The sequence below is a fragment of the Choloepus didactylus genome, chromosome 13 (genome assembly GCF_015220235.1).
Source record: "Choloepus didactylus isolate mChoDid1 chromosome 13, mChoDid1.pri, whole genome shotgun sequence".
Classification (NCBI taxonomy): Eukaryota; Metazoa; Chordata; class Mammalia; order Pilosa; family Megalonychidae; genus Choloepus; species Choloepus didactylus.
The window spans coordinates 14,305,917-14,313,694 of NC_051319.1; the positions used below are offsets into that span (position 1 = coordinate 14,305,917).

The window sequence follows — 7,778 nt, forward strand, 5'->3', positions numbered from 1 at the left end:
TTTTTCATCTGTTAAATAGGAATAATTACACCACTGGCTTTGAAGAGCACAGGAGATAATATATGTCAGTACACTATGTAAAATAAAAGTAAGTTTGTATGCTTGAAAATGAACTTTGAAGCTATGCCCATGCACATAAAGACAATAAAGCACAGGTAAAGAGAAATGCACGCACACATTTTAACTTAGACATTCCCCACCTCTTTTGAACAAACTATGGTGATCATCAGATGAGCAATGGAACCCGGTCTAAATCCAGCTGGTGCCACAGGGAGCGCCCTCACCATCCCTTCCCCCAGAGCTGCCTCACAGCTGTCCCTGCTTCTCCTCCCACCAAGGCGAGATGGAACTAGAGAATGAAGCCTTTCTTTGTCTCCGTTCCCCACTAGTCCTCCAGCTCCCTGGTAGGGAGACTATGGAAACTCATGTCTGAAAATGAAAAGCAGGAATAGCAGGAAGCTCGTGTCTGAAAATGAAAGCAGGAAAAGCCAGGATTCCCAGGAAGAATATTTTGGCCTTCTTTAAGTTTCTTCAAGGACATTCTCCTTGGCACTTGAGGACCTACTGAAGGTGGTGAGACTGTCAGAATCTCTCCACATTCCTTTCCTTCCTCCCGTTCATTCTACTGAAGGTCAGACCACAGTTCTCCCTCTGAGCTTAAGGTCCATTCCTCTCACCTTCTCGGTGTTCTCCTCCTTTTTCCTTCCCCTTCCTGCAAGTAAAACAAGCAGCTTCAGCTTTTTGCATCAAAACCAAGTAGAAAAAGAGGAGAGAAGGGCATTATTTTTGCCCCACTTTTACTGTTTCTCTGGGCACAAGAGTGGCTTATTTTGTACCCTCTGCTGATCTAGAGAATGCTAGATGATAGACACCCCTTATTCTGGACAGAAATCTGCCTTTCTCTGACACGGAATAGACGCCTTTCAGTTTTCATTTATTCACTCAACAAGCATTTATTGAGAAGTTACTTATGCACTAAAGATATGAGTAATAATGTACTCTCTTTCTGAGGGGAAAGACATTCTGCATTTCTTGTTTGATTGTTTTTGCACTTACCTAGTACTCAAGTAATGCAAAGATTTTTCCCTTTCCAGTGCAGATGCCTGAAGCAGTATTGGGCCCCTACTCAAGGCTCAAGAAATACTCATGAAATCAGAGAGTATTAGAACTTTGGGCTGGAAGGGACCACCAAATCCAATGCCCATATTGAATCATTGGGGAAACAGAGACCTAGCGATTTAAGCAGCTCATTCAGAAGCCACCCACAGTGGCCCATCTGGTCTGTCTTGAGGGGTCTGGGGGCTGGTCTGGGTGGAAGGCGAGGGATGTCCCGGAAGAAGGCTAGATGTCCTTTCCAGTCTTGAGATTTTAGGGAGTTCAGAAAAAACGGTGGTCACCTGGCCAACTGGCCCTCTGGAGAGTTCAAGAATCTGAAGCAATGTGAGCTGCTGCCGAGTTCGTGCCATCGCTGGTGTTTGCCTACACCATCACTATCAGCATCAAACTCACTCACTGCTTTGTTAAGAGCTTTGGGATTTCTCAAGTATAAAAGATGCTCTATAAAATCAATCACAGGAAACTCTGCTGCTGGCAGCCCAGAACAGCTACAGTAAGCGGTGTCCACTCAATCAATAGTCTCTCACTGAGCAGGGGAAAGAATACTATTAAAAAGATGTGCTCTTAGAAAAACTTCCCTCAAGTAAGAAAAAAAAAAATCCTCCCTTACAAATAGAATACAGAAAGCACACGCCACGTTGTTCCTGTATGATCAATATTAAACATGATGAGAAGAGGAACTTAACTGCTTACCACTTATTTTTCCTTTTATTTTAACCATGCAAGAACACAAATTGCTGCACAATGAGTCTGAGAAACCTTCTAGGCCCCATAAGGGAAATGCTTACTGGATTTAAAATCCAGTTATAGAATGAAAGTGGCATTCATGCTCCATGGCATGGGAGTACCAAAAAAAAGTGATTCTTGAAAATTGCATGTCAAGGAACAATATACATGTTTGGAATACAGTATGCCTCACCCGCCTATAATTACATTTACATATAAGGAAAATACGTATATTCATAACATTTTAAGATATAAAAGGACTGAGCTCCTTGCACAATACTGAAGGAATATTAATTGGGGATATTTTTGCTTTTCACTTATTTAAGAAGTTGAAATGGCCAAAAAAAAAAAAAAAATCATGTTACTATATACGTAAATTCACGATACTTCTTAAAGATATGACATAGTAACTTAAATAGGTAAGAAAATTAGGGAGAGGATATCTGGCAGTATTTTTGACTCACAGACATTTTGTTAATTACAGAAAAGTACTGGTGGTGGAGGAAAGAAAGAGAAAAGCTTAAAAACAAATAGCTATACCATTGAAGGTCTCCATGAGGTACAGGTATCTAAGAAGAAAGCCCTTGAGTGTCTGACTAATGAAGTACTAAGGAGGTCTGAAGGAGTATTTTAAATCAGTCATCAATAGCTCTTCAAATCTTTTCTTCAAACTGTAATTCTAGGGTTCAGTTTGCTAAAAGCATAAATGATTTAAAACCTCACATTTACAAGTAAGTGTGTAGGTCTGTTAGTCCAAGCGTTTTAAGCCCCAGTGTGCATTAGAATCCCTGGGGAAGTTTTTTGGATGCTGACTTTGATGGCTCGAGGACTTCACCTTAAGAAGCTGGTCTGGTCCCTTTTGTAGATTAGGAAACTACAGTGGCTGCCTGGTGGTGACCTGCCCAAGGTCACCCAATGGGTGGTTGTGGGGCCTGGACCATAACCCTCTTCTGCCATCTCCCACAGCACAGCTCTCTGCTCTGATCTCCACCCCCAAATGGTTTTGGTTATAGTGAAAATGCTTCTAGCATTGTTTACCCAGGACAAATGAGAACACAAATTACACATGAAATATTCCTTGCATGGAGATGATTCCAGGGTATCTTCTCCCTCTTCCTTCCTCTCATAGAGTTCCATACAATCATTTCAGTCTATGAAATTAGAGTGGAGTTTAATCAGCTTATTGTTATGAAAATGCCTAGAGTCACCTATTTTGATGATGACTGGTTTGAAATTCTCACGAACTTGGGATGAGGGTGGAGGGAATGCAGGGAGGTAGGGGATAGATCTGGTCAGTGTACAACGTAATGCAGAGTCCGGGCTTAGAGTCCCACTGGTGGTTCCCAGGTTCGAGTTCAGCTGTTTCCTTAAAGTGAATGTACTTCCCAGAACTACCAAAGATGACTCAGAGTATGACTTCATTGCTAGAAATTTCAGAGTAGATCCAGTCACCCCACCACCACCACCAAATTCTGAGGGACTTATTTTTTCTTGGTTGACATAAATTAATTTCAGTTTAGTTAACTTTTCTTAAAACCTACCACTCCAGTAGGGTAGCTGCTTAACAATTCAGAAACATCCCGAAGTTCGAAACCCAAAGGCAATCACATATGTTGAGTGATTTATACACAAATAAATCTTTAACTTCCCAGCAGAATTATTTTAAAACTTACCAAACATTACCTTTTCTTCCACACGCTTGGCTGTTCCTTGATTATCCATCATAGTAGGAGCCAGAGAGAGCATGAATAAGTATAATAACCAAACTCCATTCTTCCTGCCATGAAATATTTTATTGGGCAATGATAAAATCAACTTCTTTGCTTCTTAGCCCTGTGGAGCCAAAGAAGAACTTAAAAAGCCACACAATAGAAAGAGTGGGAGATAAAAGGAGCAGAAAACTGGAAGAAGAAAAATATAATCCCAACCTCAAATAACTGAGACACTGTAGCAACACTTTCAAATAGTGAACCTTCTTTATATATTTCATTGTTTCATAATTTCCAGATAATAAGGAATATATCCATTATCAATTATTTTCTAAATCAATAATTTTTATTTTCTAAATCAATAATTTTTATTTGATACAAATTGGTTTGTATATGCAGGAAAAATTTTAATGTTTAAATGCCTGAATAATTAACTCTGACAAGGTAAGAGAAAAACACTTGATGTTTTTCTCATATACTTACAATGTTTATGGCTTGATTGGAATAATGATGTATATGAGGAATATTTGGAAGATTTTTTTGTGTATGTGTGTGACTCTGAGCAAAACATTTAACCTCTGGGTCTCAGTTTCCCATCTGCAAATAAGACAGTAAAGAGGATTTGATAATCTCCAAATTTCTTCCCTGCTCTAGGTGTCTACAAAATGCCAAGTGTAATAATTAGGATCAACAAAATTTTTTCTGCATGAATCCAAATCTTTACCATAAAAATATATATATTATTAATGAACCATCATTGTTAATGATGGTTTATTAATGGGATTATAAGTATCAGTGCCGCGTTGAAGGCAAACGTGATTGAAAGTGCTGGTTTAAAGAAAACAATGTCTATGGGTGATATTTTGTCATTCTACTGGTAACCATTAATTTAAATTTTATGCTCTAGTCAGCACCTTGGATGACCTTAGAGTTTTACATCTGGATTAAAAATACATTGAATTCATCCAGTATGTTGTTAGTAAAATGAATTTGGAATTTCCCCATTGCAAATCCAGCTTCATTATTTTATGACAGTAAATGGAAAGCTCAGTATTTGCAACTTCCAGAACATGCTTTGCCGTTCCTCTACCCATAGTGAATGGGCAGTGAATGGGCTTTCTGTGGTCAGCTATTGAAATTTTATTCCAGTAGTGAAAATTTATTTCATTCTATTATTCAAATATACAGATAGCCAGATCATCATTTTCTGAAAATACATTAAATGGAGTGGTACAGAAGGCTGGATACAGCAATGACAAAAGGCATTTTTGGACAATTCATGAACTTCAGCCAGGTCACAGCTCTTTCATAGCTTCACTATAAAAAAAATCCCAGCTTCTAAAAGGGAAAGCCTTCATGATGCAAGAGAAATAAGTGGGAACTGCACCAAAGTACATTATATTGTGACACAAAAAGCATAAATCGTATGTGTATGAAAATCATAAGCCCTAAGCTTTAGAGAGAGTTGTGCAATTGACAATCAAATGGAGCTTAAAGGGAATTATGAGGTTTTCAACTAAAGTCTCGAAATAAAGAAAGTAATATTTTACGGCAAAAAATTGCAAATGTCAAGTTTAAATCATAAGACTTTGCACCATTGAGCTACTAGCTAGTTCTATAGCTTCTTCAGTCCTTAACACAGGGAAAGACCAACTTTCATGCTCAATAAAACTTAAGAACTTTAGAAATACATTTAGGAACATAATTCATGTATTTGTAACTTTTCCCCTCCCTAAATGGCTAATTGTAGAAGAAAAATGAGTGAGCATAAGAACTTCTTGGACAGTAACCTATTCCTCCATGTGCTTTCCACTCTTATGAGCCCTTGTGTTTTAAATATAGGGCTGCCACCAATTTGGTCATTTAAAGGAAGGAGGGGTCTGGGGAATATGGAAGGCTTCCTGCCTCTCCCCTTCAGATGTCAGCCACATCTAGCTCTTGTCTGGAAAGCCCCAGGACTAACTGACCTACCAGGTAGCCAAGCAACCTACCAGCCCCGGTGAAAAGCTGGAACCCAGCTGCCCAATTCGGTTACTCCCGTCCAAAGCCAGACAGGTGGCAACCCAGATTGAATCTGTTGTTCTGGGAATGATTTGATTCACAAACAGGGTTATTAAATTTTATATGGAGACACAGGCGAAAGTCACAAGATCCTGGAGAGAAAGACCTGATTCACATAAATTTATCTTAATAGCTGTGAATTCAGGAGCATAAAGCAGAAAAAAATTTAATGGGAAGGCATTTCACCTCCTCCATCCGCCTGCTCCCCTCCACTCCCTGGCACGTAATATGCCCGCACACACACAGATCAACAACTGCCACGACTCTGACCGGCCCTTTGCAGGAGGAGCCCGACACATTGATCCGAGCAGGTTTTGACATATAAACTCCAATTTGGCCCCAAGTCATTGCGAGTGGACACTGCCACCAACGGCTCTGACACTAGGTTATTTGTTGTTGCTCTTAGCTGTCCCTGTTTGCACATTAATCCAGTGACAATTAGGTGTCAGCGAGCGTTGTTTCTGCTTAGCTGATAGCCTTGGGCTCTGCGCTTGAAGCCCTAATCAGGAGTGTAAACTCTGCTATATTTCAATTTGGAGAAGCGCTCTTCCGCTAAGAGGCCCCTGGCACTGCGATAAATAAAACGCCTATTTACTCTATTGCCACACTTAGACATCTAATGCACTTACTACCAGCCCCCTAATCATAGCCTACAGTTAAAACCGCCTATAAATCACTCCGTTCTCATCCTGCACATTAGTGAAGCCATTTTCCCCAAACCCCACAATGAGCACTGTTTCCTTTTCTTGTTAGTCAAAAGCTAGATGATTTTTATTAGGTTAAAGACGAGTTCACAGATGGTAAATCGCATGGAGAGAAATGAGCTGGAGAGTTACACCGAGTCATCGCGGGACACGGCGCCCGGGCCAGGGCTGGGAGGCGGTCCCGGAACCCAGGCGGAGGGACTCCAAAGCGCGGCGCGGTCCATGCCCGCAACCCATCTCCACGCCCGCCCACAGAGCGTTGGGGGGCGCTGCGGCCTCGCCCCCGACTGGGGTACCCTGCGCCCGGCTGGCCTGGCTACCCCGCACCCGGGCAGGGTGCGCTCCGGCGGGCATCCTCCTCAAGGTCTGCCCTCACCCCCTCAAAACCTAAAATCCACCCCATCCCCCGTGATACCCCCGTACTTATTTCCCACCGACCCCCACTCGGCGCCGCAGCCCCGCGGGAAAGGCTAGAGACCCCGTGCGGCCCGGCGCGGCGCAGCCCCGGGGGACCAAGCGCAACAAAAGCCGGGCATGCAGCCCCTGCTCCGCGCCTTCCTTTTCAATTCTCCCCCGATCTCAGGTGGAATTAGGAGGATTAAAGCGGCGAGTAAATGAGGCGAGTGTGCAAAATGACTCCTTTCTGAACCAAACGGCATGCTCCGTGCTGGGGAAATGAGATGCACATTTAAATCTCATCCATCCACCGCCTGTGGCCACCGCCATGTACCTGCCTACTTAGCCCAAGGGTTAATTAATTGAGGCTTCAATGCACTATTGCAAGAGCATTATTGCATTTGATACTCTACATCTGTGATTTAAAACTCTTTCAGTCCCTTGTCAGCAAGGGAGGGTTTTTAACTAGGAAATTAGCATTCAGATAAGGGAACGCTCTATTTGCTTCTGAAAGGAAGGAAATATTAAGGATGCTGGTGCACAAACCGGGCTGTCATATCCTGTCCCATCCTGGAGGTAGCGCGAGGTCCCGGCTCCCCGGGGAGCGGCGGCAACGGGGACCTGGCCTCGTGTGAAGGACGCCCGCGTGAGGGGCGAGCAGGAGGGGAACCCACAGCTTGCAGTGCCCAGCCTGCTGGGGCGTGTTTGTCTCTGCAAAGTCCAACAATGTATTTTCTTCCCACTTCTTAGGAGCTGGTTCTTTTTAAAATGCATGACCAGGTTACCTCAAACGTTGGTTTTCTGACTTCCCCGCAGAATTCAGACAGAGAAAGTAACCAGTTTCTTAAGGAAAAAGAGAGGTAAACATCGCAACAGAATTCTGATGACATTGAAGCAAAATCAGGGGCAAGATTGCTGCTGGTGATTATTATCTTAACTATTGGATTCACGAGTTAGTACACTAACTTAAACACATTTTTCCTACTTATACTTATTCTGCAGTTTCAGCAGGATTTCACTACCTGTCCACACATGTGATGAAATGGAAACGGGGATACACACAGAC

The 7,778-nt window shown here is 42.4% G+C and overlaps 1 pseudogene; it reads left to right on the top strand.

Annotated features, from left to right (window-relative positions):
- Positions 1–6,376: 6,376 nt before the first annotated feature.
- LOC119507963 lies at positions 6,377–6,909 on the top strand (annotated as a pseudogene).
- The last annotated feature ends 869 nt before the right edge of the window (positions 6,910–7,778 follow it).